The sequence below is a fragment of the Oryctolagus cuniculus genome, chromosome 18 (assembly GCF_964237555.1).
Source record: "Oryctolagus cuniculus chromosome 18, mOryCun1.1, whole genome shotgun sequence".
NCBI classification, from domain to species: Eukaryota; Metazoa; Chordata; class Mammalia; order Lagomorpha; family Leporidae; genus Oryctolagus; species Oryctolagus cuniculus.
In genome coordinates, this window is record NC_091449.1 from 16975283 (window position 1) to 17003109 (window position 27827).

Here is a 27827-nt window from a genome sequence, read left to right on the forward strand (position 1 = left end):
GGGAGACCCAGAAGAAGCTCCTGCTTCTGGCTCCTGGCTTCGGATTGGCGCAGCTCCAGCTGTTGTGACCATGTGGGGAGTGAACCATCGGATGGAAGACCTCTCTCTCTGTCTCTCCCCTCTCTTTCAAGTAAATAAATAAATCTTTAAAAATAAATAAATAAATAAATCTGTGCAAAATATAAATGAACATTGTATAAAATATTTACCATGAATTGTCACCAGGGGTGATAACATATATAGGGGTAAAATATATGATAATAACAGCACAAGGTCAGAAGAGGGTAAATGAAAGTAAGCATTTTTAAGTACCTGGACTTGTTCAGGAAATGGTTAAAATGTAAGATAGATTTTAAAGATATACATTATAATCTCTATGGTAGCCACTAAAAAGATGTATAACCATAAAAAAAAAATAGGATAAGGCTGAAATTAATTCCGTATAGAGTGATAGAAAACAAATAGCAGTATGGCAGACTTAAACTATCAGCCTTTGCTACATAGGAAATGACTCCAAAACGCAGTGGCTTAAAGCATGTATTACACCAACATTCTTGGACTGCTGGGCAGTTCTGTCTCTGATCTCAGGTGACTCACTCAAGAAATAGCATGTAACTGACGGTTTCAGGGGTGGTCTAGAATAAACGTGCTCACAGATCTCATGGTAGGCAGGCTGGCTACCAAAATATATCTTGGTTCTTTATCAATGCCCCATCTGGCATGACAGAGCAGGCTTGTTCTCACTAATTTCATTCACACTGATTACAAAATAAAGGGGAAGGCCAAATTCCAGTATCTTATTAATTTTTCAAGTCACTGCTGTGTCACATTTGCTGATTTTCTAATGGCAAGGTAAGTAGTATGGCCAAGTCCAGATTCAAGAGATGGAAAAATAAGTGCTGCTTCTTGCTGGAGAACCAGCAAAGTCACACAGAGAAGTATATGTAGAAAAGGCAAAAATTATTGTGGCAATTTTTTTTGACAGAGTTAGACAGTGAGAGAGAGAGAGAGAAAGGTCTTCCTTCCATTGGTTCACCCCCCCAAATGGCCACTATGGCCAGCGCACTGCACCGATCCGAAGCCAGAAGCCAGGTGCTTCCTCCCTGTCTCCCATGCGGGTGCTGAGCCCAAGACCTGGGCCATCCTCCACTGCACTCCCGGGCCACAGCAGAGAGCTGGACTGGAAGAGGGGCAACCGGGACAGAATCCGGCGCCCCAATTGGGACTAGAACCCGGGGTGCTGACACCGCAGGCAGAGGATTAGCCAAGTGAGCTGCAGCGCTGGCCGGCAATTTTTACAAACATTTAACCACACCAACCTTATGTGCAGGTATCTTAAGTAGGAATGTCTAAAGACTTGAAGTAAAATATGAATACTGTCAAACCAGATTTTAGGGGGTAAAATCCACGAGAAGAACCTTAAAAAGACAGAGAAGGATTAAAAATAGGATAGGAGAAAAAACATGCAAATACTAACTCTAAAAATGCTAGGATACCTACTTTGGTAACTGATAAAGTAGACTTCGAGGAACTAGGCATTAGGATAAATAGGGACATGACAATAACATATAAATCCAACATGGAAATTTAACAATTCTAATGTATACTCATTTAATAACATGATTTTAGAATACATAAAGCAAAGACTAATAAAATTAAAAAGGACAAATAGACAAACCCACTATAATAGATAAGTGATTTTAAGATGACTCACATGAACTCACAGTTGTATATAAGCATATGAAATTACCTAATACGTGAAACACATAATAGCCTCTTTGACAGACTATATATTCTTTTTTTTTTTTTTTTTTTTTTGACAGGCAGAGTGGACAGTGAGAGAGAGAGACAGAGAGAAAGGTCTTCCTTTGCCGTTGGTTCACCCTCCAATGGCCGCCGCGGCCGGCGCGCTGTGGCTGGCACACCGCGCTGATCCGAAGCCAGGAGCCAGGTGCTTCTCCTGGTCTCCCATGGGGTGCAGGGCCCAAGCACTTGGGCCATCCTCCACTGTACTTCCTGGCCACAGCAGAGAGCTGGCCTGGAAGAGGGGCAACCGGGACAGAATCTGGCACCCCGACCGGGACTAGAACCCGGTGTGCTGGCGCCGCAGGCGGAGGATTAGCCTAGTGAGCCGTGGCACCGGCCAGACTATATATTCTTCTCAAATGAACATAGACTGTTGATTACCAAATTGAGCCTGTGTTTGATAGTAGAACAAATGCCAACAGGATTGAAATAATGTACCTGGCCATTGTGGGCATTTGGTGAGTAACCAGCGAATGGGAGAGTTTGTTCTCTCTCACAAACAAATTGAGATTTTATTTATTTGAAAGGCAGAGTGATGGGGAGTTGGAGGAGCTATCTTCCATCTGTGGTTCACTCCACATATGGCTGCAACCTTCAGAACTGGGCCAGCCTGAAGCCAACAGCCAGAAATTCCATCCAGGTCTCCCACATGAGTGTGGCAGGGGCCTGAGTATTCATGTCATCTTCCCCTGCCTTCCCAGCAGTGTGAGCAGGGAGCTGGATCGAAAGCAGAGCATCTGGGACTTGAACTGGCGCTCTGACAGGGGATGCTGGTGTCACAAGCAGCAGCTTAACCCACTGCACCTCAGCACCAGCCCCATTCTCAAGTAAATTAAAAAAAAGGGAATCCAGAACTGGAGAAAATATTCGTAAAGCAAATGTTATAAAATACTGAGGAACTCTTACAACTCAACAATAAAAGAACTGAATTAAAAATGGGTAAAATACTCAGAAATTACTTCAAGATATGTCTATTAAACATATAAAATGTGTAATGAAATTGGTCATTAGGGAAATTTGGATCAAAGCCACAATAGAATTTTACCCTTACTAGATTGGCTAGAATAAGAAACAACAAATATAGTTGAAGATATGAAAAAACTGGAACCCTCACACATTGCTGGTGGCTTGTAAAATGATACAGCCACAGTAGAGACGTTTAGCAGTCTTCCAAAAGTTAAGCTGACTCAGCAATTCTAGTTATAGGTACATACTCAAGAAAATTGAAACCGTCTTCACAAGTTTTTATAATGCTCTTAGCAGTATTGCTCATAACAGCCAAAAAGTGGAAAGAGCTCAAGTCTCCATCAACTTCAAGTGTGGTATATTCATACAATAGAATAGTATTAAAGAACAGAATAGTATTCAGTAACAAAAAGGAATGAAGAATTGGTTCATGCTACAACATCTTGAAAATATGTTCCATGAATCCAAAAGTTGTACTTTCGAAATTTATATTTACTGGGGCTGGCGCTGTGGTGTAGCGGGTAAAGCCACCACCTGCAGTGCCGGCATCCCATATGGGTACTGGTTCGAGTCCCAGCTGCTTCACTGCCAACCCAGCTCTGTGCTATGGCCTGGGAAAGCAGCAGTAGAAGATGGCCCAAGTCCTTGGGCCCCTGCACCTGCGTGGGAGACCCAGAGGAAGCTCCTGGCTCCTGGCTTCGGATCAGTGCAGCTCCGGCCGTTGCGGCCAAATAGGGAGTGGAAGACCCCCCCCCCTGCCTCTGCTTCTCTCTCTGTGTAACTCTAACTTTCAAATAAATAAATAAATCTTTAAAAAATTATATTTATTAAATAAAAGTTTAAAAAAAAGAAAATATGTTTGGTGAAAAAAAGCCAATCACAACTCCCCCATCAACGTTGTATGGTTCCATCCATATGAAATAACCAAATAACCAAAACTGTCAGTCTATGTTAATAGATGAGTAGATGGCTTGGGCTTGGGAATATGGAACATGAGCTGAGAAGGACTGCTGATGGATATGGGGTTTCTTACCTACATGAAGAATATGTTTTATAACTGGATTGTGGGAATGGGTCCCTGACTATGAATATTCTAAAAAACAGTGAATACTTTCAATGAAAAAAAATTTATATTTTAATTATATCTCAAACTTGAAAAAAAGTATAAATTCTTGCCACTAAAATTTATAAAACATTAATTAGAGAAACTAATAAAGACTCAAAGAAATGGAGAGATACATCATGCTTGTGAATTGGAAGACTTGGTATTTAAGAGGTTGAGTCACCCATATATTTGTAGAGTCAAGAAAATACAGGTAAATTCTTCCAATTTTCCTTGAACAAATCAGCCAGTTTGGGTCTTGAAATACAGTGGAAATGCACAGGACTAAGAACAGCCAAAATAATATTGATAAAGAATAAAGTTTAAAATTTACATCATGATATTTCAATACTCATTCTAAAGATAAATTGGTATTGGTACAGGATTAGATAGCTACAACAATAAGACAGTAGACTATTGAGATAGCAACCACAGAGAGAAGGGCACTTGATTTATTTCAGAGATCTCACTGCAATTCAGGAAACAGTGCTAGAGCAATTACTATGGGAAAAAATGTATCTACACCCCTCCCTAAAATAAATAAAGCATTAATTTGAGATAGTTTACAGTCCTAAATAAGAAAGTTTAAAATAGTGCTTCTAGAAGAAAAACAGAGTATCTTCACGTTTTAGTCCATTTTGTGCTGTTACAACAGAATACCCCTGCCTGTGTCATTTATTAAGATCAGAAATTTATTTCCTCACAGTTCTGGAGGCTGGGAGCCCAAGATCAAGACCCTTGTACCCAGTGTCCAGCGAGGGTCTTGCTGCATCCTCACGGTGGAGAAGGCGGGGTCAGGTGGGGACAAATATTGCTTCACGCGGCAGAGGAGCATGAGAGAGGACAAACTCACTCTTCCAAGGCTGCACCTCTACAGACGACTGCTGGAAGATTAAATTCCCATTAAATTTTGGGAACAAAAAAACTCAAACCATAGAACTTTATGCCCCTATGATAGGCAAAGTTTTTTTTGACAGGCAGAGTGGACAGTGAGAGAGAGAGACAGAGAGAAAGGTCTTCCTTTGCTGTTGGTTCACTCTCCAATGGCCGCTGCAGCCGGCGCGCTGCGGCCAGCGCATAGTGCTGATCCGAAGGCAGGAGCCAGGTACTTCTCCTGGTCTCCCATGGGGTGCAGGGCCCAAGCACTTGGGCCATCCTCCACTGCACTCCCTGGCCACAGCAGAGAGCTGGCCTGGAAGAGGGGCAACCGGGACAGAATCCGGCGCCCAGACCGGGACTAGAACCCGGTGTGCCGGTGCCGCAAGGCGGAGGATTAGCCTAGTGAGCCGTGGCGCCGGCCAGGCAAAGGTTTTAAAAACAGAATGAGGCCGGCGCGCCGGCCGCAGCCACCATTGGAAGGTGAACCAACGGCAAAGGAAGACCTTTCTCTCTGTCTCTCTCTCTCACTGTCCACTCTGCCTGTCAAAAAAAAAAAAAACAACAACAACAAAAAACAAACAAACAAAAACAAAAAAAACCACACACAACAGAATGAGTCCTCAACCATAAATAAAAGATTAATAAACTGTGTTCATTCAAATTAAGACCATCTGTTCTTCAAAATGACTTCATTAACAGAGTGACAAGGCAAGCAATAGGCTGGGTCAAGAAATCAGCAACATATATCCTACAGTGGCCCTCCCAGTATATACAAATACAGGTAAATAAACAGAAAAAGACACAAACTGCTTTTTGTTGAACAGGCAATTCAACACAGAGGATATCCAGGGGCGGTGCTGTGGCATAGTGGGTAAAGCCACCACCTGCAGTGCCAAATCCAATATGGGCACCAGTTCGAGTCCCAGCTGCTCCACTTCCTATCCAGCTCTCTGCTGTGGCCTGGGAAAGCAGTACAAGATGGGACTTCCCCGTGTGCAGGATCTTGCAGGAGGCTCCTGGCTCCTGGTTTTGGACTGGCGCAGCTCCGGCCATTGCAGCCAATTGGGGAGTGAACCAGTGGCTGGAGGATCTCTCTCTGCCTCTCTCTGTGTGTAACTCTTTCAAATAAATAAATAAATCTTGCAGGTGCTGCAGCTTAATAGGCTAATCCTCCGCCTGCGGCGGTGGCACACGGGGTTCTAGTCCCGGTCGGGGCGCCGGATTCTGTCCCGGTTGTCCCTCTTCCAGGCCAGCTCTCTGCTGTGGCCAGGGAGTGCAGTGGAGGATGGCCCAAGTGCTTGGGCCCTGCACCTCTTGGGAGACCAGGATAAGTACCTGGTTCCTGCCATCGGATCAGCGCGGTGCGCCGGCTGCGGCGGCCATTAGGGGGTGAACCAACGGCAAAGGAAGACCTTTCTCTCTGTCTCTCTCTCTCTCACTGTCCACTCTGCCTGTCATAAATAAATAAATAAATCTTTTAAAAACAAAATCAGAGGATATCCAAATGAGCAACATTTGTGTTGAGTTTTCCCTATGGAACTGCAAACTAAAATCATATTGAGTTAACACATCACCTATTAAAATCACAAAACTTAAAAAAGAAAATTGTAAGTGTTTAAAAAGATGAATTACTTAGAGTTTTACCCCATTCAGATCTTGAAGGCAAACTCTTGTTCCAGGCTGGGCTGTCCAACCGGAAGACTGCTAGCCTCGTGTAGCTGTTTAGATTTCTTACAGTGAAGACAAATTCTAGATTAAAAATCCAGCTCCTCGAACTAGCTACAATTTAGGTCCTCCAATAGCAGGTATAGCTGGTGGCGACAGTACTGGACAGTGCAGATATTAAAAAAAAATTATATCCCCAAATGAAAATTGGCAGAAAGTTACCGTTCAACAGCACTACTCCAAAGCGTCACACAAACGTCACCTCCATTTTACAGCTGAGGAAACAGCAACTGGGAGATCATCACGGCACAGAGCCGCATAAAATCCCGCTCATCCTCACATACGAGGCGCACACACTTCCTATCCCGCATTCACTGCCACAAGCAAACCCTCCACGTATCAGTCACTGGATTTATAGAATTCCATAACAATCCATTCTGAATCCATACACACAAACATCATTTATCTTACAAGTTAGAAGATAATTCATCGCAGACCTAAGTCTGATTAATCGCAAGACGTAATCCTCGAAACTCTACTCATAACTGGCTTCAAAATCTGACAATCCCAAATAGGTCATCAATGAACTTTCCCTCTACAGTCTCACGGGCACGGTGCTAGTCCCTTCCGCCTCCGCAGCAGAGGACAGTCGGACGCACACCCAAGCCCCCTAGGGCAACAAGCTGGTTACCGCGGCCGCAGCTTCCGGGCCAGAGCTCGGGCTCAGCTCCAGGCCCCGCCGCACAGCCCCGGACTACATTTCCCAGAAGGCACCACAGCGGACGTACCCTCCGCGCGGGATTTTCCGGAATGCCACTTGTGTAAAATGAAATAGGTCGGCTCAGAGCAGGACAGTGTGAGAGCCACACGTGGAGCAAGGGACTCTCTAGGCTCACCATTTTCTGGACGGCATTGCTTCCGAGCTTACGTTCGTCTGGACCGGGCGCTTTTCCTACTTTAGACTACGTTTCCCGAAGGCCACCGCGCCGCTACGCCGTTTCGTATGCTTGTGCTGTTACGTCTTGGCGCAAGGATCCAGTGTGCGGGCTCGGTGAGTGTGAGTCGGTGCACCGAGAAGGATGCCGGGAGTATCAGTGGGCCGGCGGGAGCTTGGGGTTGACCCTGGCTACATCGCCTAACGCTCAGCGCCCCGGCCATTTACTTACGGACGTGGTCTCACCCCGCTGTGGCGCGTGGTTGCCCGTCTCCGCCGGCAAAATCAGCCCTGTCACTTTGGTTCCGGGAGCGTGGTGCTGTCAGCTGTGTTCCTCCGCGCCGCATTTAGCAGTGCGCGCGCTGGAGCCCCTCGGCGAGCGTGGTCTCTGTGGCTAACAGGAGCCGGGAGGAGGAGGAGGAGGGTGCCACTAGTAGTGTGGGTCCTCCCTGAACCTGTGCGCTCGGGTGGCCTCCGTACTCCCCACCAAGTGACTTCTGCAGCCGAGCACCGCGCCGGTACCCGCAGTGCGGCTCCTCGCCTTTATGCTAGGGAGAGCGAGGCTCCTTGGAAGATGCCTTGATGAAGAGTTTCTGATATGTTACGGGAAGGAAAACACCTTAATAGATGCCCTGTTCTGCCTTGAAAGACCTGTAGGGAAACCTGATCGCGCCCTGGCCTGAGGGTTGTGAGGGAGGAGGTCCTAAGTTGTCCTGGGATTCTGTCCTGTGTAATGCGTTTCGCAGTAGACATGCGGTGAACATGCACATCTAAAGAAACCTTGCTTATATGAAATGTATTCCTTCAAATTTCTACCCTTTTCAAGATGGTTTTCTACCTCCTCCGAAGTCTTCCTAAAGGAGACCAGCCATTGTGTGCTGTAAATGTTTTAGCTCCACTCCCAAACCACCCTACACCTCTCCTTTCCACCCGGTGATATGTCGCTCCTTTCTGGTCTAAGGGTTTGGTGAAAAATAACTATACCTTCTGGAGCAAAATTTGAAGAACTTTAAGAACTTTAACCTTATTGTGGATATTTTCAATCAGAATACAGAATAATAGGAAACCCAAGTGTCCAAAACCTCACCATAATTAAAATCATTTGCAAACACCCTCTGTACTCCCCCTTTTCCCCCTTTAGTACTGTGAAAGGACACGAAGGGGTCTGTTCCCTCTGAGTGTCACCAGATAACCTGCCAGCATCGCAGGCGGTGGCTTTACCTGCTACGCCACAACACCATCCCCTGCACCATTTCAAAGTTCTATTATTTTGTCTTTCTATAGGCATCTGTAACCAAGAAGGAGATGTTTTCAAAAAACCCCTTTTGGCTAATAGCTTTCTTCCTGTGCCATTCACCTGCTCCCTTATACTTCTCTAAATGGGTAATTAGAGCTAGAGGGTTGATTTGATTCAGGTCAGATAAACACATTTAAAAAAATTTTTTTTAGTTTAAGATATACAAACCTCATGCATTTCATAAATACACACTTAGGAACATAGTGATTTTTCCAACCCTACCCTCCCTCCCACCCACACTCCCACCCTTCTTCCTCCTTCTGCTGCTGTTCCCATTCTTATTTTTTACGAAGATCTATTTTCAATTAAGTAAGGAGTTCAACATGTAGTGTGAAAATAAAACTATTCATCAACAGTCAAGACAAGGGCTGTTCAAAGTCATTGCATCTCAAAGTATCAATTTCACTAATACAGATTTTTTTTAGGTACTCTGTTAGTTACCACAGATCAGGGAGAACATGTAGTATTCATCCCTAAGTCACATTTTTAGGCAAAAATAATGCAGGTTGGTGCTATGTGAATCCTATTACATCACCTTATGTGGCTCTTAAAATCTGGTATCCCACTTCTGGTGGTCAGTGTTTAAGTGGTGTCCACTTAATTTTTCCTTTATAAAGTTCTCCCATTCTTTTTCACCTAAAGCCTGGGCTTCCAATGGAGGCAGGAGGAGTATTGCTCCTGGGTGCCCTGGGAAAGTAGTTGCTACTTGGGGATGAAGGAAAGGTGTGGCCTGAATCCTTTCTGTTGTGACTGGCTTCCACTGGATTTGTGGCAAGGCTGAGATTTTTCTAAATTCCCTCAAAAAGGGGAAATAAAGTTCCGAGTTGTTTATTTTATGGGCTCTGAGGCAAGTGTGATCTCAGCACTTTTTCATTCTCTAGTGCTGTCTCCTCCAAATTCTGCACGTCCCCAGGAGAGGAGTCCAGGAAACTGGGCAGTTCCAACAGCTCCAAAAACCAGGTCCCGCGTGAGTTGCTTTCCTTCCTTCTTGGGTTCCCCATGTAATCAGGGACCATGAGCAGAGAGCAAAAGTACAAGAGTCCTGAGAAAGACCTAGCTTCACTTATTTAAGGATCAGCAAAACAGCCATTGTGGCTAGAGCAAATTTAGTGCGAGTATAAATTAGAGGTGAGGACAGAGAAATGGGCAGAGATCAGATCACACAAGACCTTGTTGTTCTTGCAAGGATTAAGATTTTATTGTAAGTGTATGGAATTGTAAGAATGTATTTTATTGTAAGAATATTGGTGAACCTAACAAAGTAGGTTTAAAAAAAGAGAGAAACAGACACCTGATTGGATGATTAAAAGGAGAAGGAAGACAAAATAAACCAATAGTAAAAACTCAAATGGGATAGTGAATAAACTCAACAGGAAGTGCTAAAAGCACTTCTCAAAGGTATAAACAGAGTTTTAAAGTATTGTTTTTTAAAGATTTATTTTATTTATTTGAAAGTCAGAGTTACACAGAGAGAGGAGAGGCAGAGAGAGAGGTCTTCCATCCGCTGGTTCACTCCCCATTTGGCCGAAATGGCAGGAGCTGTGCTGATCTGCAGCCAGGAGCCAGGAGCTTCCTCCAGGTCTCCCACATAGGTGCAGGGGCCCAGGCACTTGGGCCATCTTCTACTGCTTTCCCAGGCCATAGCAGAGAGCTGGATTGGAAGAGGAGCAGCCAGGACTTGAATCGGTGCCCATATGGGATGCCAGCACTTCAGGCCAGGGCGTTAACCCACTGTGTCACAGCGCTGGCCCCAGAGTTTAAAGTATTTTGAAAGCTTTTAGTAACAGTACTATAGTAATCAGGGGGAAGAACTGTGATTAAACTTTATATGTGCAATATTATTTCAACTTTGTAAAAAATGTATGGAGAAAAGTAAGGTAGGAAATAATGGTGACATTAATTATAGTTATGAGAAAGGGAAAAATGTTGGTGTGTCCAATTTTATTTCAGTGTGGAGAAATTAATATAATCATTGTTTAACTTAAAAGATTAATGACATTTAGCTTCATGATGACATAACGTAGATAGTGATCAATTTCAAAGTGTTTTTGTGGAATTCAAGTACAGTAGATACAAACTGTGATTTAACGTACAAATCTCTGAGCATTGTTTGTATTACAGGCCTAGTTGTGTGGATGTTAGAGTTGCTTGATTTGACTATCCTGGAATTGTGTCTGTGTGTAGGCCTAGTGTAGGAACAGTGTATGAAGGTAATATATCATTGGATGATATTAGCATATGAATTGATATTTCTATAGGTATACTACTGGGTTCTCAGCTTTGAGAAGTAGTAGTTCTCCTGATTTAAGAACTACTGTGGAAACTATGTAGGAGGGACCTGTGTTCTAGCACAGCAGATTAGACCTCCTCCTGCCACATCAGTATCCCATATGAGTGCCCATGACCCTGGCAGTTACAGCCATTTGGGGAGTGAACCAGCGGATGAAAGATCTCTCTCTCTCTCTCTGTCCATCTCTCTCTGTAATTCTGCCTTTAAAATAAGTAAATAAATATTTGCCAAGAAAAAAAAAGAAACTACGTAGGAGCCAAAATTTGTGTCTTTATAATTTCTATATTCATAACTTCAGTATTGTTGATAGCTTACAGTTTTTCCAATTAGGAAATGGTAATTAATTTAATCTTATATATAGGATTTGTGAAGATGGTAAAGTAATTAGGATTACAATAGTAAAGTAAGTAAAATAGTTCACACTGTTTCTACCTCTTGCATATCTATAGTAATCATGGGGGTTAATTGTCAATGAAATAATAGAAGTGACTAAAAAGCTAATTAAAAATAAAATTATAAATTATTGGGAGTGGGTCTTTAGCATAGCAGTTAAGATTCCTGCATACCGTGTCAGAATACCTGGGTTTCATTCACAGCTATAGCTCCTGACCCCAGCTTCCTGCCAGTGCAGACCCCCAAAGCCAGAAGTGATGGCTCAAGTTGTGTTCCTACCACTCACAGTAACCCAGCCTAACCCCAGATACGCAGGGATTTGGAGCAAACCCGTGGATGGAGTTCTCTTTTTGTAGCTCTGCTTCTTAATTTTTTAAGAAAGAACTACCGCATGCATTAAAAATGCTATTATTAAAATATGATCATTAAAATGTGTATATTCCTATGGAACAGTGGTCTTTCTACTTTTTATTGTTGAACATTATGGTTAGTGGTGCATTAAGTCTGTGATTATAAAATAAACTGAAAGTATGTTATTGAAAGGAAGGAGGGGGAGTTGAGGTGGGGAGGGAGGGAGGGAAATGTGGTTATCCTCTTAGAATTGAATTATGAAATCCATTCTCTTTGTATTAATAATAAAAAAGAAGTAAAAGCTTGAATTTACGTATATGTATTTATTTCTATTCTCATTACTCTCCTCTATGACATTCTACAGCTTATACGCAGTATCAGAGTCTGTGCCTGGTGATCTGGTCATATTAGAGAGAGTCTCAGGGGCCTTGTTAGCACAGTAGGTAGCATATCAGGTCTCATAACCTGAAGATAAGTCTCTCCCTCAAATGGAAATTATACATGTTTTATAACTTCTTTGTTCAGAATAATGCAAAATTTTCTTTGTTGTGTAAACTTGTTGGTACTTCTAGAACTTTATGTGGGTACATTTTTGTGAAATATAAGAATATTTGGCCTTGGGGCCAGCATTGTGGTATAGCAGGTAATGCCACTGTCTGCCACGCTGGCATCCCATATGGCACCAGTTCGTGTCCCACCTGCTACCCTTCTGATCCAGCTCCCTGCTAATGGCCTGGCAAAAACTGCAAAAGGTAACTCAAGTGTTTGGGCCCCTACCACCCATGGGGAGACCCAGAACTCCTAGCTTTGGCTTGGCCAAATCATAATGTGGAAAAATGCTCTGAAATTAAGAGACAAGGAAATCCTTAAGCAAAAAGCCATACTGCAACATCCGAGGGTTCAGACTGGTGAGAAACCTTATGGGTGTATGGAATGTGGAGAGGTCTTTGGCCATAGTGCTGACCTGATTCAACATCAGACAACTCATACTGATGAAAAACCTTCTCAGTGGAAAGTATGTGGCTCACAGCTCACTGAACATCGGAGCTCATAGAGGAGAGAAACCATATGAATGTAAGAACTGTGGAAAAGCCTTTAGTTACCGTTTACAAGTACTCTCCACCAGAGAATTCATAGTGGTGATAACCCCTATGAGAGTAGGGAGTGTGGGAAGAAGATCTTTATTCTAGACCATCAGCTTACCGTAGAATTCATAGTGGTGAGAAATTCTATGAGTCTAAGAATGTGGGGAGGGCCTTCATTCTTGGTTCACACCTTATTTATCATCAGAGAGTTCATACTGGTGAAAACAACCACTACAGATGTAAAGAATGTGGGAAGGTCTTTTTATGTGCATCCCAACTTAATGAACATTAGAGAGTGAGAAACCCTACGAATATAAAGCATGTGGAGGACCAGCTGGAGTTGGGCCGATCGGAAGCCAGGAGCCAAGAGCTTCTTCCAGGTCTCCCACGTGAGTGCAGGGCCCAAGCATTTGGGCCATCTTCTGCTTTCCCAGGCCATAGCAGAGAACTGGGTTGGAAGTAGAACAGCCACGTCTCGAACTGGTGCCCATATGGGATGCCAGCACTGCAGGTGGTGGCTACACCGCAGTGCTGCCCCCATACCCTGTGATCTGCTTAAGTCATGGAATGTTCTGTGGGAGCTCGTGTGGGACCCCTCTACCATCCTGAGGGGGTCTGGCTGCTTAGGGGAAGTTCCAGGGTCAGTGGACCCTGGAAGATGTAGCCCAGAGTCCTGACAACCTTTGACCGTTTGGCACCTGATGGCCTCAATTCACAGGCCCTGGCCTTGGGCCCCATCCGTGTCTTCAGCAGAGGCCGCCACTCAAAGTAGATGACTTCAGAGAATTCCAGACTGCTTTTAGGATGTTTCAACCAAGGCCTCCACGCTGCTCTTCTCTTGAAAAACGGTGGCAGCCCGGGGGACCACAACTGTAAGCCCAGCTCCTCTTCGTATTGGAAGTGGCCCTGGACATGACGGCTATGCATGTAGGGATGTGTAGTCCAGAGCCTAACCGACATGCCGCAGTAGGAGGGTGTGATTCCTTCCAGGGAAAGCTGTGTGGGCCTCTGGGAAACATGATGTGGTAAGGAGGTCTGGTAAAATCTTGCCATCTAGCTGGTGAGTCTGTCTCTGCCTTGGCCTCAGCCCGGCTGTGTGAACCTCTCTTATTGCACAAGCCCTGGCTGGCCTAGGATGAAGGGAAAGAGGCTCTACGGCACAGAGCCCGGTGTGCGGCCACAGTAGGGTCCCCTGCGAGAACATCCCTGAGAACTCCTGGAACCCGGATGCAGTATCCTTCACATCCTCAGAGTTATTCTCGTCTCCAGCTACCCTTAAAGTGTTTGGTTTAATGCCCTTGACATCAGCATTGTTCTATAAATATGCATGCCATTCTTTTATCTGAGGTAAACATTTGCTAATTTAAAAATGTCTTTCCTGGGGCTGACGCTCTGGCACAGCGGGTTAAAGCCCTGGCCTGAATCACCGGCATCCCATATGGGCGCCGGTTCTAGTCCTGGCTGCTCCTCTTCCAATCCAGCTCTCTGCTATGGCCTGGGAAAGCAGTAGAAGATGTCCTTGGACCCCTGCACCCACGTGGGAGACCCAAAGGAATCTCCTGGCTCCTGGCTTCGGATCGGTGCAGCTCTGGCCATTGTGGCCATCTGGGGAGTGAACCAGTGGGTGGAAGACTTCTCTCTCTGTCATTATCTCTCTGTAACTCTATCTTTCAAATAAATAAAAAAAAAAATTTTAATTTCTTTCCTTTGTTTTTATCATTTATTTATATCATTTAGATTCAGACTTTCTGACAGAGGAATAATTTTTTAAGTATTTCCAAGCTCATCAGGTAAGCTATATTTTTCTTAAAAATTGTTTATTTGTGAAATATCAACTATTTGAAGAAAATGTGCAAGTTCACCCAAGTGAATAAATAGTACATTGTATTAATAGCTTTACTTCTTAGTTCTAATCTGTTTTTGCAGTCAAGTAAAAATCTTTTGTCTTGATTAGTTGTCAAACTTCTAGCTGGATTAAGTCAAGACTCCATACTAAAGAAGGAAAGATATTAACATACTCAAGGTTAGGATTGTGGTCAGTGGGAGGCTGGGATTAGCCAGCTCCTGGCTTCAGCCTGGCCCAGTGCTGCCCATTGTGGTCAGTTTGGGAGTGAACCAGAAGATATTTCTCTCTCTCTCTCTCTATATATATATATCTAAGCTCTCTCTCCCTGTCTCTCTAACTCTTTCAAATAAATAAATAAATCTTATTTAAAAAATTTATTTGAAAGGTAGAGTTTACAGAAAGAGAGAAAGGTCTTCCTTCCATCGGTTTGCTCTCGAAATGGCCACAACAGCCAGAGCTACGCCAATCTGAAGCCAGGAGTTTCTTCCTGGTCTCCCGTGCGGGTACAGGGGCCCAAGGACTCGGGCCATCCTCCACTGCCTTCCCAGGCCACAGCAGAGAGCTGGACTGGAAGAGGAGCAACTGGGACTAGAACCCGGCGCCCATATGAGCTGCCAGCGCCGCAGGTGGAGGATTAACCTAGTGCGCCATGGTGCCGGCTCCAATTAATCAATCTTTAAATTAAAGAACAATTTTGTAAAAGAAGCTGGTTTCTAAGAGATGATTGAGTCATGAGGGAAGAGCCCTCCTGGGTGGAATTAGAGCCTTTACAAAAGACCTTGAGAGGGTCAATGCACATCATTTCCACAGTGTGAGAATACAGTGTTGGATCCAGAAAGGCAGCATCTTGGAAGCAGAGAGCAGCCTCACTAGTTACTGTCTTGCTTGAGCCTTTGTCTTAGACGTCCCTGCTTCCAGAGCAGTGACAGGTGAATTGTTTATAAATTACCCAGTCTTAGGTATTTTGTATGGTAGGGGTAATGGGCTAAGACACCTTAGTACCTGAAACAGCCTGGAGTAATAAACATAAAGGATTTTGTTATTCCTGACAATCCCTTTTCAATCACAACTGAGTTTATATTAATGAGGTGATTATAGGAAATACCCTGTATCACCAGGTGCTGGGGCACCAAGTATAGTATTAGACCTTAGCCCCTGACCTGGTAGGGAAAAAGGACTAAAGGTTGAGCTAATATCAGTGGCCAACAAGTTAATCAATGATGCTTATGTAATGAAGCCTCCATTAAAACCCAAAGAGTACATATCACAGTAAATGCATATGGAGAAGAGAAACAGTTAAAAGGTAACTTCTTTTACAGTATCTTATTTAAAATTTTTAAATCAGTGTGATGCAGCTCTGGCCATTGCGGCCAACTGGGGAGTGAACCAGCAGATAGAAGATCTCTGTCTCTCTCTGCCTCTCCTTCTTCTCTCTGTGTAACTCTGCCTTTCAAATAAATATTTTAAAAAAAAGAACAGGCAAATACGGTCCTCAAGGATCTGCTTGAATAAAAGGGAGTGCTGAAGTAGGAAGAATGATGACTAAAGATGTGCATTTCCTAAATTTTAGTCACAGAGGGGGCTATAAGGAATTCCTGAAAAGTGTTTTACTTGTCTCAACCTCTTCATTGAAATCTGGGCTCTACCTGCTCCTACTCATTCACTTGGGCAGAATCTTCTTTACATTTCTTCTGCCATAACCCATTGCCTCTCCTCTTGTTTCTACTGGAAAATATCACCCATCTGGTGATGTCATAGCCTTTATATAGGCAAATGTCACAAGACTTAAATTTTAATTAAGCACCACCTTAAAATGAGACAGAGAATGAGCCTTTAATGATGTTACCATATAAAGAACAAAGTAAATGGCCTTTCATATTGAATCATACAGGAAAGGGCTTGAGATCTAAGCCTGCATCTCAAAGCAGAGTCCAGTATCCCATGTGAAGGCATGGGAGAGAGAGAGCACTTTACTTTCAAAATCTGGATTCTACAGAGAAACTCTGCATGCCTAATGTGGCTGTATTGCTGTAGTTCTGCAGCATCGCATTACTGTACAGCTTCCTCTGACCATCCTGTAATTGTGGCTGATACTCTGGGTTGAATTAAACAACCACATCTCTGAATGTTTATACCACCAGTGTCTCCTAATGAACAGAGAAAATGCCTGCAGAGAGGGTCCTGGACATAATCCCAAACAGGCACCCCATAACAAAATACACCTTGTTTAAAAAGTCATACTGCTTGGCCGGCGCCGCGGCTCACTAGGCTAATCCTCCGCCTTGCGGCGCCGGCACACCGGGTTCTAGTCCCGGTCGGGGCGCCGGATTCTGGCCCGGTTGCCCCTCTTCCAGGCCAGCTCTCTGCTGTGGTCCGGGAGTGCAGTGGAGGATGGCCCAAGTGCTTGGGCCCTGCACCCCATGGGAGACCAGGAGAAGCACCTGGCTCCTGGCTCCTGCCATCGGATCAGCGCGGTGCGCGCGGGCCGCGGCGGCCATTGGAGGGTGAACCAACGGCAAAGGAAGACCTTTCTCTCTGTCTCTCTCTCTCACTGTCCACTCTGCCTGTCAAAAAAAAAAAAAAAGTCATACTGCTTTTGATTTTCAGTCGCTATACAGTATTACTTTCAACAATGAAGCGTTTTCCTCAAAAATAGCCACCCATGCAGTGACCTTCAGTCAGGTGATCACCTGCATACCCACTATTCACAGAGCCATACACAATGTTTTACCCTCTGACACACACACACACACTTGATCCTCCTCTCTCTCTCTCTCTCTTTTTTTTTTTTTTTTTTTTTTTTTTGACAGGCAGAGTGGACAGTGAGAGAGAGACAGAGAGAAAGGTCTTCCTTTGCTGTTGGATCAGCCGGCGCACCGCGCTGATCCGATGGCAGGAGCCAGGAGCCAGGTACTTCTCCTGGTCTCCCACGGGGTTCAGGGCCCAAGCACTTGGGCCATCCTCCACTGCACTCCCTGGCCACAGCAGAGAGCTGGCCTGGAAGAGGGGCAACCGGGACAGAATCCGGCTCCCAGACCGGGACTAGAACCCGGTGTGCTGGCGCCGCAGGCGGAGGATTAGCCTAGTGAGCGGCGGCACCGGCCCCACTCTATCTCTTGACTGCACATCCCATACACAGCAGTTTCACTCAAGTACCCCTCAAATCCGGCAGCATCCGCAGTCAGCACGGCCTCACACGCACTCAAGCCCACCTTTGCCCACTCTCACGTACAAGAGTGGGCTCAGCGACTCTTGGTTTGGCTCTGCCGCCTGGCCCATGCCTGCCTCAAGAGCTCCCGCGAAGTCCTAGTGCAGAAGGAATGCCAAGCGGCTTCTAGGCACAGTCCGGTCCCTGTGGCCAGCCAGGCCCATCCAGTGCATGGCGAGGTCAGGCACTGCATTTCCCAGAAGGCCATGCAGCCCAGCAAGCCGCAGGGTGAGTGGTGGAAGTCTGCGAGCAGCACTCTGAGGCTGGGTTGTGTCAGAAAACCACAGGACCAAGCAAGAAAGACAAGAAGGACGTTATCAAACATCATTGCAAAGGCCAGCTTGGAATACAGTAGTAGCTGGATATTCATAGCTAACTGGGCAGAGTGAGGGAGATAGTGCATAGTAAATTACCAGGGGGAATTTAAGCATCAAGGGGGCGGGAGGGTGTTGCTAAACCAGCTTGACAGGATTCTTGCTGAAGTAGGGTTCTGGGGCCAAGGAGGAGGCCTAACCCGGCTCCCTTCAAACTCCCCACCCCAAAAAAGAGATTCAGAGGAGCCTGATTTGTTGAAATGAACACACACACACACACACACACACACACACATATATATATGTAACTAGCGGATGCTGAATATCAATTGCTTTTTGCTTCTGTACTGCGCTGCTTGCTCAATGACTTAATGCGAGATGTCCCGCGTAAGAAAAGAAGGAGGGGATTAATTGTACCTCCATGACAGGCTTCACAAACTCCAGGAAGACAGGAAGGCCCAATTCTTAGAAAACGAAACTTAATAAATACTTCCTGAATTTAATGCTCTCCTACTTCCTTGTGTGACCTCTTCCTTCTGTGACGCATAGTCCCCGGACTGCTGAGATGCACCAATAAAATGCTCAAATTTAGGTAATTACCATATAGAGAATAAGGAACTAGCATACGTGTGTAATGGCCAATGTACTTGTTTACTCAAGCGTATAAAAACGCGGAGGAGAGAGGCGGGGCTTCTCACTCCCGCGCTGCACTAGGTTGTATGTGGGAGCCCCCAGCTAGCTGGCAATAAAACAATAAATCCTCTTGCCCTTGCATCTGTGACTGTCTTTTGCGGATTAATTGGGAAAGGTATCGGATCCCATAATTCAACAGATTGAAGTTTTGTCGAGGGAGTCCTGGTCAGCTGAGAACCCCAGAAAACCCCAATAACAGCTCCCCCGGTTCGGGCCGGATTCAGGGTTCCCGCCACGGGAAAAAGCCACCTGTCGCTTTCTGGACTACAACTCCCAGAGGCCCCCGGGCCCCGCGCTCCTCCCGCGAGAAGAGAGGGCGGGCTCTTCAGGCGACTCAAGGCTTTGTAAGGGCTGGGTTCGGTTTGTGCCGGCTGGAGAGGAGCGGAACTTACCCCGTCGCAGGAGGCGTAGGTGAGGCGGATGCGAACTGGCGTCTCCGGAACCCGTGGCCTTTGCAGGGTGTGTGGAGGAGCGGGCTGAGAAGCGGAGATTGCGTCTCCGTGGTGGGCGCAAGTGTAACCGGACACGAACTTGCGCTGCAATTAGGGTTTGTGCGTGAGTGACTGGAGTTTTTCACGGCGTGACCGGGTTTGGCATTGTGTGGGCGAGAGTGAGCTTCCGGGTCCGCGGCTCTGTGTGTGTGTGACTGCTACACTCTGGGCGTAGGGACGCCTTGACGGAAATCTGTGGCTGTTTCCCCGTGCGTTTGTGATGTTGTTGGTGAAGGGTGCTTGTGAATTTGTCCTCTGCGCCCCCAGGAGTTTGCGAGGTGGCTGTGGGCCCTCTGTCCCCACGGAGGGTGCGATCGTGTGGCCGTGTGCACCCCTTTGTGTTTGGGTCTGGGGTGCCTGTGACCGACTGTGTGCATTGCCAGCGTAGGTGTGTGGCGTCTTTGTGCCTGTGGGACCTCGGCCCCAGGAGGGCTCGGTGCGCCCTGGGGCAGCTTCCGCCCCCAGCTGCGGTGGCCCTGCGCTTGTCTGCCATGCTCGGACCTCCTTCCCCAGGGGGCAGGCGGTGACGCCTCAGCCGCGCGGGCTCGGGTCCCGGTGGAGCTGACTCCCGGAAGAGCCCGATGGTTCCTGACTCTGCTCTCCCTTCCCAGCTGGGCCGCGCTGGAGGAGAGGCCTCCCGGCGACGCGGGGAAAGCATGGCTTAAGAATGGCTTTTGGACGTCCGCGGGGCACTGGCCAGGTAGTTTGTGGTTTCCTCAAATTCCCTGTTCTTGCTTTCTTTTGTAAGTGCCTGCTCCCCAGGGGACCCCCACCCCCGCCGATTCCTCTGGGAGGAAATGTGAGGGCTCCGAACCCCAGCTTTCCCTCCTCCCTCATACCTGAACTCCCCTGATTAATTTGTCTCATGAGTTTAATTTTTCTTTATGCTGTCTTTTTTTTTTTTAAATACTGTTTCTTTCTGATTATAAAAGTAAAACATGACTATTTTAAATCTCAAAGGTACTGAAATTTCCAATGAAGAAAATTTGAATTCTGATTCTGTGCCTCTCTAAAACACAGAGTGATAGAGGGGTGGGAGAGAAAAGTTTTGAAAATTCCCTTTCTGATGTCCTCTAAACCTTGGATTCCATTTATATACACATTTTTTCCTTTCTTTGAACCTCTAACTTCGGCCTGGAGTTGAGTAGAAACATGCTTATAATTTCTCCTTCAAATCTTTATTGGGCTTCAGATAAGCCCAAGGTATATTGAACTTTTGAGTCAACAAGCAGGTTACTGGTAACTGCCTGGGAAAGACAGGTTAAAGGTTCTTCATACACGGTGTCCTTCCAGTCTCTGCTGTCTCCAGTTCTTTATTATTGCTTCAACTTTGTTTTATTCTTAGCCTTCTGAAATAGCTCTCTTAGATCTAGAGGGTGTGAAGATTAGATATTGATTTAGATAAAGATATTTACTGTCTAATATTTTTAATATCTATTCCAGTCAAGTCTGATTTGTTCTCTGTCTTCTACACATCACACTTCATTTTTAACTTTCCTTTCCTCTCCCTGTACCGCAATGCTCTGTCAAGTAGTTTCTGTTCCTACATCTTTGCCATCTATTCTCATCAACCCTTCAGTTCAAGTCTTGACTATGTTGGAAAAAGTTGTATATAATTTTTTAAAGATTTATTTATTTATTTATTTGAAAGTCAGATTTGCAGAGAGAGAAGGAGAGGCAGAGGAGGCAGAGAGAGAGGTCTTCCATCCACTGGTTCACTCCCCAGTTGGCCGCAAGGGCCAGAGCTGCACTGATCCGAAGCTAGGAGCCAGGAGCTTCTTCCAGGTCTATCACATGGGTGCAGGGGCCCAAACACTTGGGCCGTCTTCTACTGCTTTCCCAGGCCATAGCAGAGAGCTAGATCAGAAGATGAGCATCTGGGACTAGAACAGGTGCCCATATGGGATGCTGGCAATTGTTTTACTTATATAAATCCCTCTGTAATAAATTCTGATCTTAGCTGGTTAATATTTGAATGAGAGATAATACCTTTCTGCAAATGTTAAGATTGAAATAAGGTGTGTGTAGAACTCCTGATACTCATCCACTGTTTGATAATTGTGAGCTCTCTTTTTTCCTTACTTCCCATTCTTAGGCCCTTTATGGCAATTGCGGTATAAAGCATTTAAATAAAGTGTTTGGTTTTCCCAAAGAATCTTATATGCAAGTTTTGCTCCATAGCTACATTGTAAATCCTCTAGAACTAGGATTGTGTCTTTTAATTCTCTTATATAAATAACTTTTTACTCCATTTAAATTTGTTTTGCTGTGTAATAGTAATCTAAATTCAATTTTTTCTCATTTACCCAGTATTATTCCAATATAATTTATTTAATAACTTATTCCTTTTGCCTTTACTTTGTACTGCCTATTTAGTGATGTACTATTTAAATAGTTTGTGTTATATTTTAAATTTTTTCATTTCATCGACTTATATCTCTGCTTCTACCTGTACCATGTTTAGATTCTTTTTAAAATCTTTGAATACCTGATCAAATATGTCACTTTTTTCTTGAAGATTACCATAGTCTTTATTCCTTTCAAGAATTCCTTGTTATAGTACATTTAGGAATCATAGAGAAGCATAAGAAAAAACCAGAGGTTACTATAATTCTATAAATTAGAGATAGCTACTGTCAAATTGTTAGCATAAATGCTTATTCTTTTTTAATTAGATTTTTCTGTGGCTACTGACCTGTTACTGATTTTATCATGCCAAAATACAAATGAACAGCTGTGTTTGTCATTAATATTTATCTTTACCATGAGTTGTAATAGCCCTTTGGTGTTACCATTTCATCAAACTCCTTTTGTTGAACATACTTTACTTAAAAATTATTGACATTATAAACAATGACTATCTCCTAGTGGTTAAATTTTTTTTACCTAAATTATAATCACATGCATAATTATATATTTTTATTGTGAAAATGATTTATATATTATAGATAGGCTCAAGTCCCATGTGACAACAGTCCCTCAATCTATTGAAAGGTAACTACTGTTACCAGTTATTCATCCTTTTTATTTTTGTCTCATGCATTTAAGTATGTACACGTCAGTGTGTGTCTGACAGGGTTTTGTCCCTTAAAAATATGTCTATACAAAGAGGATCATAAGTGAATACTGCAGAATGTGGAAAATAAAGTAATTACATTATAGAGTTGGTTCAAAGAGTGAAGGGGTTCGTGAACCCCTAGAACAGTGCCTAACGCATTGACTTACTGTTACTGTTCTGAAACTTGCCTTTCATTCTGTGTGTAGAATTATCCACATAGTATGGAGCTACCTCACTTCAGTTCCTTCGTGTAAGACCATATTTTATAATACTATGGTGTGTTTAGTAATTTTCTGATTTTTAAGTATTTAGATTTTATATAGTTATCACTGTTCCAAACAATGGTCCAATGAGCTTCTATGTATAATATTTCTCTAAGATACATACTAAAAGTGAAACTACAGAGATAATAGAATATTTTCCAGGATTTGGCCACTGGGACCCATTCAGGCTGGTTTCTGTATCCTTTGGAGTTCTCTCAACAACACAGAACAGTTCTTTACATCCTGGGATGATGAGATACTCCATCCTCATTCCTAAATACGGTTCTCTTAGTTCCAGACTGGAATGAACCACTTCTCTAAAAAGCTGTTTCCTGGCAATGAAGAATATTGAGAAATGAAGATCTATATATGTGGTAGGATTACAGCATTTCTTCTAGTCTCAATGTGTTCCACAATTTTATTTACCATCTTCAGTTAAAAATCTGGCTTCCCTTGTTTTCCTTGTATTTAATTTTAATTTTAATTTTTTATTTTTAAAGATTTTATTTATTTATTTGAGAGGTAGAGTTACAGACAGTGGGAGGGAGAGACAGAGAGAAAGTTTTTCCTTCTGTTGGTTCACTCCCCAAATGGGTGCAATGGCTGGAGCTGTGCCGATCTGAAGCCAGTAGCCAGGTGCTTCTTCCCAGTCTCCCACATGGGTGCAGGATCCCAAGCACTTGGGCCATCCTCTGCTGCTTTCCCAGGCCATAGCAGAGAGCTGGACCGGAAGAGGAGCCCCTGGGACTTGAACTAGCACCCAAATGGGATGCTGGTGCCGCAGGCGGAGGATTAACCTACTGAACCTTGGCTCCTGGCACTGGCCCGTTTTCATTCTATTTACTATTTTCTTTAATTATAAGGTATGTTAGCATATAGTTTTAGAATGCTAACCTATGCTGTATTAAAAATCAAACATAGTAAGCAGAGCTCAGTATTTATAGTTCTTTGTCTTTAAACTGAGGGATTGCATCAAAGTAATGTGTTCAGGTTTAGGTGGATTGCTTTTCCCCTCATTCAGTATGGTTGTGCTTTTCATTTGAAGTACATTTAGGTTTACTTGTTTCTGTTTGTATTCTGTTTGATGTCACTCCATCTCTTGTTTATTTGATTGTATGAGTGTAAAGCATTAAAATGTTTCCAGAAGTTAAAATGATACAAAAAGCTACAGTTACAGCAGTGTCACTCTGCTCTCACAGCCCTTGTTTAGTGAGTGTTAGAGGCTAAATTGTGTACCCTCCAAATTCATATGTTGAAGAGCCTAAACCCCAGTACCTTAGAATGTGACAGTATTTGGAAGTAGGGGCTTTAAAGAGATGACTAATATAAAGCAGGGCTTTTGGGGTAAACTCTCATCCTATCTAATGTTCTTATAAGAAAGAAAATGTGGACACACAAAGATCCATCAGGGACTCTCACAGGAAAGAGCACATGAACATACAGCGAAGAAGTGAACCTCTGCATATCAAGGAAGGAGGCCTCAGAAGAAAACAGACCTGTTGATACTCTGATCTTGAACTTCTAACTTCCAGAACTGTTATGTAAGCCAGCCAGTGTGCATTTTGGTATTGCAGAGCTAGCATAGTAAGATAGTAAGGAAGTTATTTCTTCCTGGGTCACAGTAAGTACCGCCCCCTGTATTATGCTGAGATCGGACCTAGATCTAGTGGCAACAGAATGATTCTGATGGGTCAGGAGAATGATCATAGCCTGAAGATATAGCTCCTGGTGATGTTAGGGTTTTCAGTTAGAGGAAGACTGTCTTTTAGACACTGAACTGCAAATTATTTCTGGCAAGAGAATTCCAAAGCGACTTAAGGGGTTCAAGATGGTTAGTTTGGTTGGTTAGATTGGTCCCAACCAGATGTCCATATTCCCTATTTCAGTACCTCATTCTTTAGCAGTCATCCCCCTAACTTTCATGTGAAAAGCATGACAAGACTGAGCATCAACTGTCGTCATAATTCAGCTGCCTGAACAATTTTCTGTTTGATTTTTAGCTATATCAGCCCTTGTGACTACGAGAATGGGAGATTCTTCTAGGATTTTCATGGAAATGTTCTTGTTCTCAGACTTGAGCTAAGAGATCTGAATTTGCCAATTTTTCTTTGTTAAGTTCTCAAGAGGAGGCAAGTGAGTGCACCCTATACAGCAGTACTTATAAATGGTCATTACTACCGTAATGGTCACATACAACTAATTGGCTTCCAGGACATGTGTTTCAGTTGCCACTATATCAAAATCAACCACAGATTGGTTGCAGCCCATCCATTTCTAGTACCCCAAAACCATTGACATGGCTTTACACTGTATTTAAATATAAAAATATTAGTAAAAAGAACAACTCTTTGCAACAGAGATTTAAGGAATGGCTAAAAAGCATGGCCAAACTAATCCCCAAGTCTCGTCTTGACAGCTCTGTCTCCTGGGACCAATTTTGTTAGAATCAATATTTGATCAAGAGACAGAAAACACATAGTAGTTTGAACTGGGAAAATTTAATATAAAAATCTTTATCCATACTGTGAATATAATGACAAAGGTTTGGCTACTAAGAAATAGAGAGACCTGTAGATGTCATTGGTATAGCAGATATAAAGAACAATCATTGTTCCTAATGGTGAAATAGAGCCCCCAACAGAGTCTTTCCCAGGGCTGCGGTCCAGACTTGTTGGATATGGCATAGGTGTGGCTCACTGAATGGCAGATCATTGCTGTGGTGAGGGTTAGGACTAAGGTGAGGGAAGTAAGGCATGTAGAAGCACTCTATCTCGGGTGTTGTTTCTACCCTTGCATTACCTTGAGAGTGAACACCTCCGATTTTACATCCTAAGTTCATCATTCTTAATTCTGTCATACATATGGAGTTGGCATCTGAAAGTGAGTATATCCCTAATTTTGCACCCTAACTGCTTCACTTTCCTTACCCAAGTTCTTTCTTTGCCATTTGCTGCACTAGTAGGACCTAATGGAAATCTGCCCTCCAGAATTTGCCAGAAGTCCACCCTCCAAGATAAAGATAGTTGTCTTACCATTGCTGCAAAATCCCCAGAAAAAAACAGTTGAGTGTTAGCTGCTGCTGTCCTGGGGAATCCTGCCAGGCAAGCGCACCAGAACTAGGAAGGATTAGCCTGCAGTATCTTCCACACATCTCGACTGACAAATCTTAACATTGTTCTGGCCAAGGAAAAATATTTAAATTGTTCGTATCCACTTTTATGTAGTGAAAAGGATATGAAGGATGAATTTGGAGCTTAGAGCAATAAATTGATAACTGGCACACAGTCTTCCAAGAGTTTTAAAGTTACTTTTTAAAAATGTGACTCATGGGGCCAGTGCCGTGACGCAGTAGGTTAATTCTCTGCCTGTGGCGCTGGCATCCCATGTGGGCGCTGGTTCTAGTCCCAGCTGCTCCTCTTCTGATCCAGCTCTCTGCTGTGGCCTGGGAGGGTGGTAGAAGATGGCCCAAGAGCTTGAGCCCCTGCACCCACATGGGAGACTGGGAGGAGACACCTTGCTCCTGGCTTTGGGTCGGCGCAGCTCCAGCCATTGCACCCATTTGGGGAGTAAACCAATGGATGGAAGACATTTCTCTCTGTCTCTCCCTCTCACTGTCTGTAACTCTACCTCTCAAATAAATAAATGAAATCTTTAAAAAATTTTTTTTAAATGTGACTCATTTAATCCATATTGATCTTTTAGATATGGATATATAATTATTTTAGCATTTTGTTTTTTCTTGAGTGGCCCATCTCTTTTCACTGTTGTACAACGCCAGGATTGTCTGATAAAAATTTCTGTATTTGTTTGAGTGTGTTTCTGGCTTTGCCTTATGTGTCACAGTTCTGTTTTTCCATTCCTGTACCAAGGCTTTAGTCACTTATTTGTTTCTTTTTTAGAAAGATTTATTTATTTATTTATTTATTAGAGAGGCAGAGGCAGAGAAAGAGATCTTCCATCCACTGGTTCACTCCCCAATTGGCTGCAACGGCTGGAGCTGTACCGGTCCGAAGCTAGGAGCCAGGAGCTTCTTCTGGGTTTCCCAAATGGTTGCAGGGGCTCAAGGACTTGGGTCATCTTCCACTGCTTTCCCAGGCTGCAGCAGAGAGCTGGATCAGAAGTGGGGCGGCAGGGACTCGAACTGACGCCCATATGGATACCGGTATTGCAGGCGGCAGCTTTACCCACTATGCCACAGCACCAGCCCAATTATTTATTTGTTTTATAATAAGTCTTCACATCTGATAAAGCATATCTTTCTAGTTTAAGGAGTGTCTTGCTTCTTTATTGTTCCATATGAGTTAGAGAATCATCTTATTGAGGTCCATGACAAATTCATGATTTTGGTTATAATTGCATTGACTATATAGATCAATGTGGGTAAATTGTTACCTTTACAAAATTGATATTTTTTGTTCATAACAAATAGCATTGCTGGGGCCAGCACTGTGGTGAACTCAACCTCCACCTACAGTGCCAGCATCCCATATGGGCACTGGTTCATGTCCTGGCTTCTCTACTTCCGATCCAGCTCTCTGCTGTGGCCTGGGAAAGCAGTAGAAGATGACCCAAGTCCTTGGACCTGCACCCATGTGGGAGACCCAGAAAAAGCTACTGGCTCCTGGCTTCGGATCGGCACAGCTCTGGCCCTTGCGGCCATTTGGGGAATGAACCAGCAGATGGAAGAGCTTTCTCTCTGTCTGTCTGTAAGTCTAACTGTAATAAATAAATAAATAAATCTTTTCAAAGGAATGGCATTGCCATTTATAGGTATTGCTTAAAATCTCAGTCCATTTTTATAATTTTGTCTACATACATGTTATTTTTCTGCTTTTGTTGGTGTGTAAGAGATGCAGAAGTAGCTCTTGTTGTCTGGTCTATTTCTTACAGTTTTGTGAAATCCCTTACCAACTCTAAAATTTGTTAGCCTTTTGGATTTTGGCAGGAGCCAGAGGCTTCTGGGTCTCCCACGTGGGTTCAGGGTCCCAAGGATTTGGGCCTTCTTCTACTTATTTCCCAGGCCGTAGCAGAGTGCTGGATCGGAAGTGGAGTAGCTAGGACTCGAACCAGTGCCATATGGGATGGCGGCACTGCAGGTGGTAGCTTTACTCTGTAACTTTGCTTTTCTAATAAATAAATAAATTTTTTTTTTTAAATCTCTCTTCTGTTACTATTAAAAAATTCCC

General features: G+C 43.9%; 3 long non-coding RNA genes across 4 annotated transcripts; 1 reads left to right on the forward strand and 2 right to left on the reverse strand.

Annotated features, from left to right (window-relative positions):
* Positions 1-3883: 3883 nt before the first annotated feature.
* LOC127491345 (uncharacterized) lies at positions 3884-6579 on the reverse strand. The gene is made up of 2 exons (XR_007919991.2): positions 6398-6579; positions 3884-4755 (listed from the first exon to the last, which is right to left on the reverse strand). It is a non-coding gene; the product is annotated as an uncharacterized lncRNA (long non-coding RNA).
* A 587-nt stretch (positions 6580-7166) lies between these two features.
* LOC138846480 (uncharacterized) lies at positions 7167-13651 on the forward strand. Of its 2 annotated transcripts, XR_011383997.1 has the most exons (3): positions 7167-7469; positions 9531-9616; positions 10771-13651. It is a non-coding gene; the product is annotated as an uncharacterized lncRNA (long non-coding RNA). The 2 variants fall into 2 exon arrangements; XR_011383996.1 differs by having other exon boundaries at positions 9531-13651.
* Positions 10073-18829, reverse strand: LOC108176767 (uncharacterized). The gene is made up of 2 exons (XR_011384003.1): positions 18554-18829; positions 10073-10300 (listed from the first exon to the last, which is right to left on the reverse strand). It is a non-coding gene; the product is annotated as an uncharacterized lncRNA (long non-coding RNA).
* Between the last annotated feature and the right edge of the window lie 8998 nt (positions 18830-27827).